The sequence below is a fragment of the Stegostoma tigrinum genome, chromosome 8 (assembly GCF_030684315.1).
Source record: "Stegostoma tigrinum isolate sSteTig4 chromosome 8, sSteTig4.hap1, whole genome shotgun sequence".
NCBI classification, from domain to species: Eukaryota; Metazoa; Chordata; class Chondrichthyes; order Orectolobiformes; family Stegostomatidae; genus Stegostoma; species Stegostoma tigrinum.
In genome coordinates, this window is record NC_081361.1 from 51,861,657 (window position 1) to 51,875,039 (window position 13,383).

Below are 13,383 nucleotides of genomic sequence, written 5' to 3' on the forward strand. Positions count from 1 at the left end.
TGTGATACCACTTTCAAGGAAATATGTACCCACACCCTAGGCCTTTTTGTTTGGCAGCTGTGTTAATCCTGCCCATGGCCCTCAAAACTCTCATTTGTTTCAAATGGGAGACCACAAAGACCCCGGAGGCTGGGATGGGGATGAGGCCTGGCTTTAAAATGTCCCATGTCCAACCCTTCCTCTCGCCCCACCTCCTCAACCTGACACAACCAGTCCATCATCTTTCCCGCTGACCAATCCTCACTAGCCCCTACTTGCATCCACCACTATCATCACCACCCCACCTACCTTTCACCAGACCCACCCCTCCTCCCTCTGCCTCCCAGCTCCCTTCTCCCTCAGTTTCTGAAGAAGGGTCTTGACCCAAAACATCAATCTTCCTACATCTCTGATGTTATCTGGCCTGCTCTGTCCCCCTAGCCTGAATCTTACCTTTCAAGTGTTGCTCTTTTTTCACCAAGACTGTTTTTGAACTTTCTACCTCTGTTATACAGCTGGGCATATCATAATTTTGGCAAACATGGGCAAAAGTGTCCAATGTGAATGAGATATAAAACCAAGTTGGTTAATCAAATTTACAGATAAATTTAGTACAGTTTCAAATAACACCCAAGTTATCTCAAATTAGCACACAATTCCTTTTTTTTTAAAAAACAAAATACCATACCTTCACCGCAGTTGGAGCCAAAAACTTTTCATCTAAACTGTCAGCATAAATATCAGTTTATTTCAGACTAACTTACGCATACAGTAGCATTAATAAGGATTAGCTGGAAGCATGTTGTACATATCGTAAGATCTTTGAATTCACAGACCAAATTCCTTCTGCTTTCAAGTCAACTTGAAGAACAAATCATTTAATTCACAATTTATAAATCTATAAAATAAAGTACAATCCACAGGAAGCCACAACTACATACAGACTATTTTGCTTTAGATGTTAAAACTATCAGCTCAAAAATTGATTGGCAATCTTTTGCACAGAATTACAATTGGGAGCAATAAAACTAAAGGAAAAATACTTAGAAAATCAATTATGGAAAAATAATCCTCATAGATGACTCAAAAGCAGCTAAAAGATGAATCCTGAAAAATTGTTGTATTCCTTTCAGTTTAGAATAAACCTACATGATACAGTACAAATACACTGTACTCAAACGAAATTCTGTGGAAACCTCTCTCGGATTACTTCTTTTTCAGAAATGTCTACATAACCTCCATTACTTATTCAGTTACCAGTTAGAATTATGAAGAATCTTGCAAGGCAGAGGCCTTCTTTTCAGAAATGCTTTCCGCACTAATGTTCTAAGCAGTATGCGTAGTTTATAAATCCAATCTACTAATTATTCCACAATAGCGGAGCCCAAAAGATAAATGAATGCCGGGTTTCGGATGTCTAGTATAATTCAAACTCACGACTAACAGAATCAACCACCAACAGCTAGCATTCACTCAAGTGCTGAAATCACTAAAAGAAAAGCTATTTATAGTTGTCTCAATTGAAATCTCCAGTGAGCAGTCAGACCTCACATGAAATGTAATAAAGCAGTACACAATGGTATGACACCCATTTCCATTCTAACAGCTGGTCACATCCCGTGTAGAATTTAATACCCACTGTATGATTGATGATGGAGGAGGAGCGTACAGTTGCGCTAGGACCACTCCTCCAACGGTCCTAGTATGAAACAAAAGGATTTCCCGGTTAATAAAATGGCCAAATAAATACCTTGCCTATAACAGGTTTTAAAGAAAGCCCTAATCAGCCAGGTTTCTTAAATCAAGACTTAGGCAATGGAGATGCAACACAGTGTTTATCAGTCTAAAACACAGACATTCTGCAGGGACAGGGAGGGGGAGAGGGAGAGAATAAAGATTTATCTGCAGAGACTGGCTTTCTGGAAAATGAAAACACTTTGGTTAATGGGTTACTCCTGAAGGTAAAAGTATGAAGAATGGAATTTTCCAGACTGTGTTCCTCTAATGTGCTAGTGCATGTGGTCAAGTTACTGATCACAAATTGTCGTCTCAAATTCTGCAGACACAATTTTGAAGCATTCTTTCAATAAAGAAATTCAAAAACAAATCAATCACACCCTGAACTCTACAAGAGGGGTGGCTTTTCAGAAATGGAAGACCTGGTGAGCAATTTGTTCTTAGCAGGCTTCCCTAATTCTTGTTCCAAAATCAGCCCCAACAGAAGAAAACAGCAAAGCACACAGTTCTCAATCATGCACTTTACAAGAAGCCTTGTTTAAAGAAATCTCCAGAATCCAGACAGCTTTCAATGTCCCAAAAAACTCCACACATTTCTACAAAGCTTGAAATAAACTCTTTTCCACACTCCTTCAACATTCAAGTGCTCCAAGCAATATTAAATATCATGCAGCTTCGTAACATCCACAGTCAGGCATTCTCAGTAGTTAATATACGAGAAGTAGAAGGAAATAAAGTACACACAACGCTTTATTTTACTTGACACTTTACCAGGAATCAACAAATATTAGTTTGTTTCAGTGGCACATTCTTGTCTTTACTATCATGGAATTCTGAATTCAAATTACATTATGAATTTGTATACACAATTTAGTATTGCATCCATTGCATCCACAATTTGGTATTGCAAATGCCAGTGTGAATATGCATTATATTCTCCAAAATGCAAATGAGTCTTCAACCAAGGTTCCTTTTGCCTTCTAACCGGGTACAAAAGTCTAATGGGATTTTTCAATCAGCAACAATAGAGTTTTCACAGTATCCTAGCATTCAAAAGGCACACAAGCAAAAGACAGAACTTTCAAGGAGTAGGACCAATATAGTGAATTTCAAGAGAGGTGTCCTGATAGTACAATGGCTATCCATATCTTGTGCTTCTATGATATTGAGCAGGTAAATGTTCCAGAGTTTACAAATGTTTACAGAGTTCCAGAGTAACTACCGCCCAGTGCCTCTGACCTCAATAATCGTGAAGTGCTTCAAGAGGCTAGCCATGGCCCACATCAACTCGTTTCTCAGCCTGTCTCAATCACCTACAATTTGCCTACTGACATAACAGGTCCACAGCTGATGCCATATCCCTGGAGCTGCACGCATCCCTGGAACATCTGGACAAAGACATCTACACCAGACTCCTGCTCTACCTTCAATACCATTATCCCTTCCATGCTGATTTCAAAACTACATGACTTTGGTCTTGGTTCTGCCCTCTGCAACTGGATCCTCTACAGTCTGTGGGTCAGAAAGCTCTCAGTGAAATTAGGTAACTGCATCTTCTCCACAATAACATAACACTGGAGACCCTCCAAGAATGCATGCTCCGTGCCCTACTGTACTTCCTGTACACCCATGGCTGTGGTGCCAAATTCTGAGTGAACACCATTTACAAGTTTGCAGACGACACCACCGCAGTGGGACGGATTTCTAACAATGGTGAGTCAAAATACAGAAGGGAAACAGGGGGCTTAGTGATGTGGTACAATGAAAACAATCTCTCTCTCATTGTCTGCAAAACTGAAGCACTGATCATCAACTTCAGAAAGAAAGGAAGAGAACACACCTCTATCTGCATCAATGTAACGGAGGTTGAGAGCATCGAGTTCCTCAGAGTGACGACACCCGACCACCTGTCCTGGACTTCCCACGTAGATGCAACAATCAAGAAGACACAACAATGTTTCTTCGTCCTCAGGTGGCTCAAGAGGTTTGGCATTTCTTTTAGGATCCTCACCAACTTCTACCAACTCACCATTGAAAGCATACTGTCCTAGTAATGCAATTGCTCTGCCCAGGACCATAAGAAACTAAGAATGTTGTCTACACAACCAAACCATGATGGATGCCAACCTTCGATCCATGGACTGCATTTGCACAGCTTGCTGCCAGAGAAAGTACATCAACATCAAATAGCCATCACACCCTCGTAATGATCTCCTACAACCTCACTTGTCAGGCAGAAGATATAGATGCCTGGCTTACGCACAAGCAGGTTCAGGAATATCTTCTTCCCAGCTGTTATCAGACTGATGAATGGACTCTCTAGCCTGAAATAACACTGATCTTGCTAATGTTGATCTTGCCCAGTGCACACCCGAAGCAATGTAACCTGTATGCCTCTAAGTCTTCTTGACCTGTAGATCCTTGCTTACTATGATCTGCATGTACTAATTGTAAACAAAGCTTTTCACTGTACTTTGGTACACGTGACGATACAATCAATCAACAATACAAAAATAGGTTTTATGCTTCAGGTATACATGGCACTGCGGTGTTGTGTACATTGTATTTACATTCTTTAAGTAAAGAGATCAACATTGCAAGTAATTCAAAAGAAGGTTGATTAAATTACATCTGAAGTGAGTAGGTCATCTTGCGAGGGAAGATAAGATGTTAGGCTTGTACTTGCTGGAATTTAAAAGCATAAGAGAAGTGCTTTAATTGAAACATGAGACCCGAAGGCTCTCGACAGGGTTTTGTGGGATCACCCACCCACCCACGACACAAGTAAGGGGAATTTATTTTTCCAGAGGATCGTGTATCTTTAGAACTTGCTTCAAAAGATAGAAGAGGAGCTGTTGAATATTTTTAAATGCAGAGATACATATATGCTTGATCAGCCAAGGGATGAAAGGTTATTTCAGCTGGGCAGGAAAATACAGCAATTAGATCAACATTTAGCACACTAAAATGGTGGAACAGATTCAAGGGGTCAAGTGCCCTACCTCTGCTATTAAATTCAGAGAAATATGAACAAGAAAAAAATAGCCAAAGGAGATATTTTTAGTGACAAAATTTGGTTAAAGAGGCAGGTTTTATGGAATTTCAAAAAAGTGTACTGATAGCAGTTTAGGGAGAGAAGTACAGAACCATGCAGCATAGTCAGCTGATGGTACAGCTGCTAAATGTCAGGTTTTTGTTTAGGTAAAAGGGTGCAAAGTACAGGGCAGACTCTAACAGTTTTCAGGACTGCAAACCATGCAATGGCAAAACAGTTGTCACGAATTTGAGTAGGACAGCTCATACCAACAATGTATACAATATGGTTTTCTAGAGCAGCGTACTGAACCACCAACCAGGGAACAGATTATTTTAGACATATTATGGTTTGGAAATTGACTAATTAATCAACTAATCTTATGTGTGAAGGAACTCTGAATAAGAGGAACTAAAGTAGGCAGGAATTTCACTAAATTTAAAAACCATGGAATTTAATCCAAAATTAGTGTCCCGAATCTAAACAAAGGAAACACTCTTACCATCCTTGACCTCCTTATTAGATTATTGTTTTGATGGTGTGAGCATAGGAGCAGGACTAAACTATTGGGGAGGCGACGGCTTTGTTGTATTATTAATTGCTGGATTCTTAATCCAGAGACCCATTAAATGTTCTGGGGACCTGGGTTTGAAATCTGCCATGGCAGATGGTGAAATTTGAATTCAGTAAAAATATCTGGAATTTACAGTCTAATGATGACCATGGATCCATTGTCAATTATTGATAAAACCCAGTGGTTCATTAACGTCCTGTGGGGAGGGAAGTGCCATCCTGATCTTGTCTGGCCTACATGTGACTCCAGACCCACAGCAATGCTGTTGACAAGTTGCAAGTTTGCAACCAACGGGAAAGGAGATAGTGATTATTGATTATCATTCAAGGTTCAATTCAAAGGTCAGCAGGTGCTGGTTACCTTAAAACTGGAGGGGTGGATGGTAATGTGGAGTCAAGGCAGCTGAACAGCAAAACATAGTAAATCAGTTATGAAGACATTCCACTAAAGATTCATACAGTCTGTTTGGTATCCTCTACAGAAAGAGGCCGTACAATGGGCAGCAATACAGCACACCAAGTTTAAAAAAACAAGTAAATTGCTGTTTCATCTAAGTGTGTTTGGAATCTTGAACAGTCAGAAAGAAGGTAAATGGACAGTTGTTGAATCTCCTCTACCTGCATGAAAGGTGGTGTAGGAACAGGACGGGGTAAGGCAAATAACTGAAGAGTGTATCAGGGTGTTGTGGAGGGAAGTCATTTTGAAATGTTGAAAAAGGGAGAAGATTTAAGCTCTGTTTAGTGGCGACATCATGCTTCAGTTGGTAGAAACGATGGAGAATGATTTACTTAATTGAGATTGGTGGGTGGGTGCAAAAGGAAGAACCCATTAAAGGTTTAAGTAGGTGGTGCAAAGAAGTAAGGGTGAACATACGTAAAATAGAATGGGTACAGTCAAGGGCTTTCAAAAACGGTGGATGAATTCTTCACTTTGAATGTGAAATGGAAGGATTAACAGAAGCACTAGTCTGGATGACTGCATGTCAGAAATGTCGAATCATTAAATCCCCACCGTGTGGAAGGAAGCCATTGCGCCCGTCAAGATTGCACTAAGTCTCTGAAGAGCATCCCACCCAAACCCCAACCCATCCCCCTAAACCAACATTTACCATGGTCAATCTACCCTAGTTGCACGTCTTTCAAGCACCCACAGGGAGAACACGCAAATTCCACAGTCAGTCACCCAAGGCTGGAATCGAACCCAGGTCCGACACTGCGAGGCAGCAGTGCTAACCACTGAGCCATTTCTGTGACATTTCCAGTTTTTCTGTCTGAGACAAAATAGAGTCCTTAAAAAAAATGTACACCAAGTACCGCCAAAAGGTAGCTATGGAAGTCAGTAGTCTTGAAAATGAGCAGCAACTGATGCCCTAAAAAAAAGACAGAAAAGTTAAGAAAGAAGAGGGAGGAATCAGATAAAGCACTTGAGGGCAAGAAAGATAGAAATTGGGAAAAAAAGTGAAAAATATTTTCCAGCTCAGGGCAAAATGAGGAAGATGCACTATCATGTCCCAGAAATAAAAGAGCAGAGGGGTATCAATAAGGCTGGAACAAAGAATACTTTGTGTATCCTATTAAATGGCAAAAAAATTAGCAACATTGAGAGAACTGTTCAAGATTTGGGATGTCAGAGATAATGGGAACTGCAGATGCTGGAGAATCCAAGATAACAAAGTGTGGGGCTGATGAACACAGCAGGCCAAGCAGCACCTTAGGAGCACAAAAGCTGACATTTTGGGCCTAGACCCTTCATCAGAAAAGGGGGAATGGGGAGGGGATTCTGAAATAAATAGGGAGGGAGGAGGAGGCGGACTGAAGATGGCTAGAGGAGAAGATAGGTGGAAAAGAGAGTATGGGTGGGGATAGGTCAGTCCGGGGAGGACAGACAGGTCGAGGGGGCGGGATGAAGTTAGTAGGTAGGAAATGGGCTGCAGGGTTCCCAAGCGGAATATGAGTTGCTGTTCCTGCAACCTACGGGTACCCCTATCCCAGGCCCCAAGACGACTTTCCACATCAACGGATGTTCACCTGCGCATCCGCCAATGTGTTATACTGCATCCGCTGTACACAGTGCGGCTTCCCCTACATTGGGAAAACCAAGCAGAGGCTCGGGGAACACTTTGCAGAACACCTACGCTCTGCTCGCAGTAAGCAACTGCACCTCCCAGTCGCAAACCATTTCAACTCCGCCTCCCATTCCTTAGACAACATGTCCATCCAGGGCCTCCAGCAGTGCCATAATGATGCCACCCGAAGGTTGCAGAAACAGCAACTCATATTCCGCTTGGGAACCCTGCAGTCCAATGGTATCGATGTGGATTTCACCAGCTTCAAAATCTCCCCTCCCCCCCATTGGCTCCCAAATCCAGCCCAGCTCGTCCCTGCCTACCTAACCTGTTCTTCCTCTCACCTATCCCCTCCTCCCACCTCAAGCCGCACCTCCATTTCCTACTTACTGACCTCATCTCGCCCCCTTGACCCGGACTGACCTATCCCCACCTACTTCCCCACCCATACTATCCTCTCCACCTATCTTCTCCTCTATCCATCTTCAGTCCGCCTCCCCCTCTCTCTATTTATTTTAGAATCCTCTCCCCATGCCCCTTTTCTGATGAAGGGTCTAGGCCCGAAACGTCAGCTTTTGTGCTCCTAAGGTGCTGCTTGGCCTGCTGTGTTCATCCAGCCGCACACTTTGTTATCTAAGATTTGGGATGTCGCTGGCTGACCAGCATTTATTGCCCATCGGAGATAGCAAGAGCTGCAGATGCTAGAGCCAGAGTCAATACATTGTGGAGCTGGAGAAACACAAGTCAGGCAGCGTAAAAGCAGCGGGAGAGCTGACGTTTCAGGTTGGGACCCTTCATCAAGACTGGGTGGCTGTCATGGTTTGGCCAAATCAGGATTGTCTGAAAGTTGTTTGGAGTCCATGGCTATTCGACGGCTGCATGGGAAGGTACTGAGATAGGAAATGATGCTGTAGTAATGGCTTTGTTTCACTATTTGGTCAAAGAGCTTTAGGGCAGAGGAGATCACCAGTGGGTTACAGTGGAAGTGGGTGCAGTGCCTCTGGATTCAAGATCACAGAGTCTCTCAGCCTAGCAGCTACAGCCCTTCCTGGAACAGTCCTGGCAGAACCTCAACTGAGCAAAATTCTTTGAAGCCCTGATTGATAGCACTGTTAATGACCTCTTCTTTCACGCTGAGGGAAAATAATTGGCTGGGTTAGATTTATCCTGCTGTATTTGCACAGGACACACAGACAACTTTCTGCATTGTTGGGTAGAAGTCAGTGAACAGCAAGGTCTGGAGCACAAATCTTCAGTGCTATTGCAGAAATGTTGTCAGAGCCCATAGCCTTTGCAACATCCATTTGTGTGCCTCCAACCATTTTTTATAAGAACAAATACAATGCAAGAACACCTACGCCCCCTTGACCCGGACTGACCTATCCCCACCTACTTCCCCACCCATACTATCCTCTCCACCTATCTTCTCCTCTATCCATCTTCAGTCCGCCTCCCCCTCTCTCTATTTGAGATGCAAGAACAAGTTATGTCAGGTAGAGGAGTTGATGGTGGACACAGACTAGTTAGGTCTTTGTTCTAGGGGAAGAAAAAAAAAGAGGTTTAGTGGGATGGGAAGGGGAGCCGCAATGTTCCATCACAAAGTCTCATCTTCTAGCTACTTCGATCACAAAAGTAGCTCAATTTACTTATAAAATGGCCACCCAAGTGGACAGGGTTGTTAAGAAAGCATATGGTGTTTTGGCTTTCATTAACAGGGGGATTGAGTTTAAGAGTCGTGAGATCTTGTTGCAGCTCTATAAAACTTTGGTTAGACCGCACTTGGAATACTGCGTCCAGTTCTGGGCGCCCTATTATAGGAAAGATGTGGATGCTTTGGAGAGGGTTCAGAGGAGGTTTACCAGGATGCTGCCTGGACTGGAGGGCTTATCTTATGAAGAGAGGTTGACTGAGCTCGGTCTCTTTTCATTGGAGAAAAGGAGGAGGAGAGGGGACCTAATTGAGGTATACAAGATAATGAGAGGCATAGATAGAGTTGATAGCCAGAGACTATTTCCCAGGGCAGAAATGGCTAGCACGAGGGGTCATAGTTTTAAACTGGTTGGTGGAAAGTATAGAGGGGATGTCAGAGGCAGGTTCTTTACGCAGAGAGTTGTGAGAGCATGGAATGCGTTGCCAGCAGCAGTTGTGGAAGCAAGGTCATTGGGGTCATTTAAGAGACTGCTGGACATTTATATGGTCACAGAAATTTGAGGGTGCATACATGAGGATCAATGGTCGGCACAACATTGTGGGCTGAAGGGCCTGTTCTGTGCTGTACTGTTCTATGTTCTATCTAATATTCAAAGCGTTTAGTAAGTACAATGAAAAGCACAGGGCTGAACCCTTGTGTGTAAATATTAAATATCATGAAATCATCTCTAATACAGTGCATTTAGTAGCATAACACTGCCAATAATTTTCTAATCTCAACGAAGACATATGAGCGCACACCATCAAATGATAGGTCCATGACATGGAACTGTGAACCATCAGGAGATTGCCTCTCAAAGTAAATACTGAATTCTGACTTACTAACATGCTTTCATGCCCTTTCATCATTCAAAAGCTCACCTGCCTCATTAGCTAAAACCCACGCCAAACACATTGAAGTGAAGGGAGATTACATATGCAATTCCAATGGCATGCAAGAGACATATGAATTACCAAATGCCTCAGGATACCGAAGAGAATTTAAATAAAAAGATGTGCCCACTCTTAAGGCAGACTTCCTTTCCATGCTTCTGAATAACTGCATGCCAGGACACACTTCCTGAACTCGTACACATTTAGACGCTAAGTCAGGAAGGTACTTTCAGAAAGAAGAGTGAATCAAGATGCACAGGAGGCTAGAATTTGAGGAACACTGTTCTCAGAGAACTGTGGAGTTGGAGGTGTTTAGAAACACAGGCAGGGCCATATTTACAGAGAAGCTTTAAAGGAAGAGAATTTGAAGTTTAAGTTTAAGGCAGGATGAGCAGGACGAATAGGACTTTGCAGGGGTTAGGATAAGGGCAGAGTTTATCACAAGCTCAAAATTTATTGAGGGCAATATGAAAGCATTAAAATATTTGAATCTGGAGATTACAAAAGCATGGACAAAGCAGACCTAAATGAAAAGAAAGTTGTTTAAAAAGTTAGATAACAAGGTGTAGAACTGGATGAACACAGCGGGCCACACAACATCAGAGGAGCAGGAAGGCTGATGTTTCGGGCCTAGACTCTTCTTCAGAAATTCGGAATTTCTGCTGTGTTCATCCAGTTCTACACCTTGTTATCTCAGATTCTCCAGCATCTGCAGTTCCTACTATCTCTGGTTAAAATGTTGACGAGCTAGAACAAAGTATTTCTCAAAGACTGAGCCAAAAAGAATTAGTTGGTGTTTGTCTAAAATTGAATGACACCTGAATGTTTTGTAAGGTCTTTCATCCCAGGTGCATCATCTAGAATAGACCATTCCCTAAGGAAGTGGACACAAGGAGATAGAAGAAAAAAGAAAAACATTGTCAGTGGCTGCAAAAACATGATTTTACAACATCCCAGGTAGTTAGAATTTATTTTCTAAGTCAACATGACAACCTCTGGTGCAAGGAAAGGTATACATTTTATATTATTATGCAAAAGCCAATGCTTATTAAAAACTTTTGTTGCAGTCCTATTTTATACCACTAAGTTAACTACTTGGTAGCATGGGCTAACCTGCAAAAAGATGCTCAAATTACTTTCAGGGAAGCAATCATGTGGCTGGGGATTATGTCTAAACATTAAAAAGAAGGTGCGGACGTTAATGAATGATATTGGTGTTTACTGAATTTTGTATAAATAAGTTTATAAAAGAAACCTGCATGATAAAAGATAGATTTCCTTCTGGGGACTCCACTGTTCTCATGTTTGGAAGAGGAAAATGCTAAAATCCATGAGTGCAATACATTACAGAGGCAACATCCAACTTTCATATTTTTAAACCTAGCTTCAATTTTAATAATAACTACAGTGCTTCTGAAGATACCATCACTGCATTCAGGACAATCTTAAGTATTAAAAATATCTAAAATATTTACAAAAGCTTTTTATTTATTCCCATTGCTATTTTCATAATGGTTAGCACTGATTAATTCCCTCTAATGCATTATCAAACTAAGCAATCTTTGAAATTAAAGTTTTAAAATAGCTAATGTTAAAATGTTATTCAAAGAAAAACAACACCCCAAAGGTCGAATGCAAATTGTACACATGATCAAGCAACTGTTGACTGTTCTAGAACTGACATCCTGGAGGATAAGTTGTCCCTTAAATTATTCATTAATGTTGTTCTTTGTGTACGTGAGTGCGAGTGGGAAAAAGAATATTTTAGTATTTGATTTGTAAAGAAACTATAATCATTTTAAATATGCATAAAACATCAATAACATATTCTTACAACATTAATACTTGGGTTCAATAAAAACAAATTAGTCACTATGCTACAACTGTTGAAACATTAATTGCTTAACATAACACATTTAAATAAAGTGAACAATACTCAAATATTTTTGCGACAAAATCAAAATATTGTTGCTTATCCATATTCAATCATCCAAACATGAACAGCACCATTTTGATTCTGCAACTAAATTCATAAGCCTTTGTCCAGAATTAGCCTAATTCATAACTTATAATACAACAGAACAGCAAAATCAATAAACTTCTAATAGCACATCCCCTTTAAAAATATATCATCCACCAGAACAAATAGATATCGATTGTCGTTTATAGTTTCTTGGATTCTATTGTAACTAAAAAAATACAAACCAAAATGAAGTAATGGACGAAATTAGGTTCAATTACAAGCAAACAAAAACTAATCCCGTACTAATACAACAAAGTCAGGTCAGACATGATGACTTTCAGTCCCAGATAGGTGGTTTCTTTCCGCGACTTATTGTAGGATGTGGGAAAGTAACAACATTCGAAGATAAGAAATGAGTCGTCATCGCCCATTCGGCCCTAGCAGCCTACTTTGCTATTGGGCACTTTGAATTATTAGTTAGAAAAAAACATTTTTCTCAGAAATTATTACTGGCACTTTTTGTAACAAGGCTAGATCACAAAAGGGGAATCACGAATGTTTAACGTAATATACACAATTATTAACTCACCAATAGCTAAACTTTATCCAGAACAAAGATTCTACTGAGCTGCAAGGTCAATCAAAATGAAAACAAGGAGTTATTTACGAAGTTAGCAGTCAGGCTGAGGCTGCTGTTCCTCCCCCAGCCGCAGCCTCTGCTGCTATTCCCGGGGAGACGCGCCGTCTCAGCTCCAAACGTTACAATACACTCCCACTGTTTGTCTTTAAAGATTCTCCCGAAATTATTCATTTTCTCAGCGTAGAAAATGATATAAACCGACCTTGGCCAGCACAGCTTACGTATAACCCTCTCCGCCGGCTACCTCCGACTCTCAGTCCGCCACCGCGTCCTTCACTTTCAATTTTCTTCTTTAAAACCCCGTTTCCAGCCGCTGGGCGACACCGCTGACCCTTCACCTCCTTCTCAGCCTCGTTCCCAACAGACCCCGGGCGCAGGCCGCTGAGACTGCCGGGATGGCTGAGGAGTCCTCCGGAAGTATACCCCCGCACGACAAGAAGGATGCGTTGTTGCGAGTTGCGCCCTCTGCAGGAAATACTAGCTGGAACTCGGAGTTGGAAGCCACTGAGGGTGAGGAAGTGTTGATCTCTGGCTCCAGCTACAGAGTTTCATTGAAGGCAAGAGTCCTTCTAGAATTTTTCCCTGTCTGTTTTTTTTATTTCAAAATATACTTTATTCATAAAAAGCTTTAAATATTCAGAGTCACAAACGCAGTTCGGTTCTGAACAGTAGCGCGTCAAGGAAACAAACAAACCTTAGACTTTGATAACACAGTGTGGAGCTGGAAGAACACAGCAGGCCAGGCAGCATCAGAGGAGCCGGAAAGTTAACGTTTCGGGTTGGAACCTCATTTCCTGTAGCTTCAACT

At 41.5% G+C, this 13,383-nt stretch overlaps 1 protein-coding gene across 7 annotated transcripts in view; it reads right to left on the reverse strand.

Moving 5' to 3' along the window:
* LOC125456212 (guanine nucleotide-binding protein G(I)/G(S)/G(O) subunit gamma-12) overlaps window positions 1-12,942 on the reverse strand; it is a 92,070-nt gene extending 79,128 nt beyond the window's left edge. For 3 of the 7 annotated variants that reach the window (XM_048539115.2, XM_048539110.2, XM_048539114.2), the window contains exons 1-2: window positions 12,778-12,942; window positions 12,525-12,563 (exon numbers count right to left, since the gene is read on the reverse strand). The gene's annotated coding sequence lies outside the window, so the exon portion shown is untranslated. Of the gene's footprint in view, window positions 1-12,177; window positions 12,304-12,524; window positions 12,564-12,777 lie in introns of those variants that run through there. The other 4 variants (XM_048539113.2, XM_048539109.2, XM_048539112.2 and 1 more) reach the window with 2 other exon arrangements.
* Between the last annotated feature and the right edge of the window lie 441 nt (window positions 12,943-13,383).